The following is a 347-nucleotide window of genomic DNA, read 5'->3' as shown; positions in this document are numbered from 1 at the left end:
CACTGGACCTGTGATTGGACTCAACCTCCCCACCCCCCACCCCAGAGGGGCTGATATCAACCAGCTCAAAGCCTCAACTTTCCGTTCTGGTTGGTGGTTGGTCTTTCTGGCGACCAGCTCCCTTCCTGAGTCATCATCTCAGCTCAACAACAGGTGTGATCTCAGAGGCTCAACAATGGCAAAGACATGCATAACTCAGGAAGTTCCAAAGATCTGGAGTCCTCCCAGGAACCAGAGACAAAGGCCAGTCAGACTCTCTATGACATAGCACAGCCCTGCCCCATCCCCACCCCAGCCCCACCACTCCCTGTCCACCTGTCCTCCCACTTTCAACTCAACCCTGTCCT

At 55.0% G+C, this 347-nt stretch overlaps 1 protein-coding gene across 1 annotated transcript in view; it reads left to right on the top strand.

Annotated features, from left to right (window-relative positions):
* The window catches only part of LIM2 (lens intrinsic membrane protein 2, 19kDa), a 5,470-nt gene that overhangs the window by 4,107 nt on the left and 1,016 nt on the right, over window positions 1–347 (top strand). The gene's annotated exons all lie outside the window — the stretch shown is intronic.

The sequence above is a fragment of the Myotis brandtii genome, unplaced genomic scaffold (genome assembly GCF_000412655.1).
Source record: "Myotis brandtii unplaced genomic scaffold, ASM41265v1 scaffold474, whole genome shotgun sequence".
Classification (NCBI taxonomy): Eukaryota; Metazoa; Chordata; class Mammalia; order Chiroptera; family Vespertilionidae; genus Myotis; species Myotis brandtii.
This window is presented reverse-complemented; position numbering and strand designations above follow the sequence as displayed.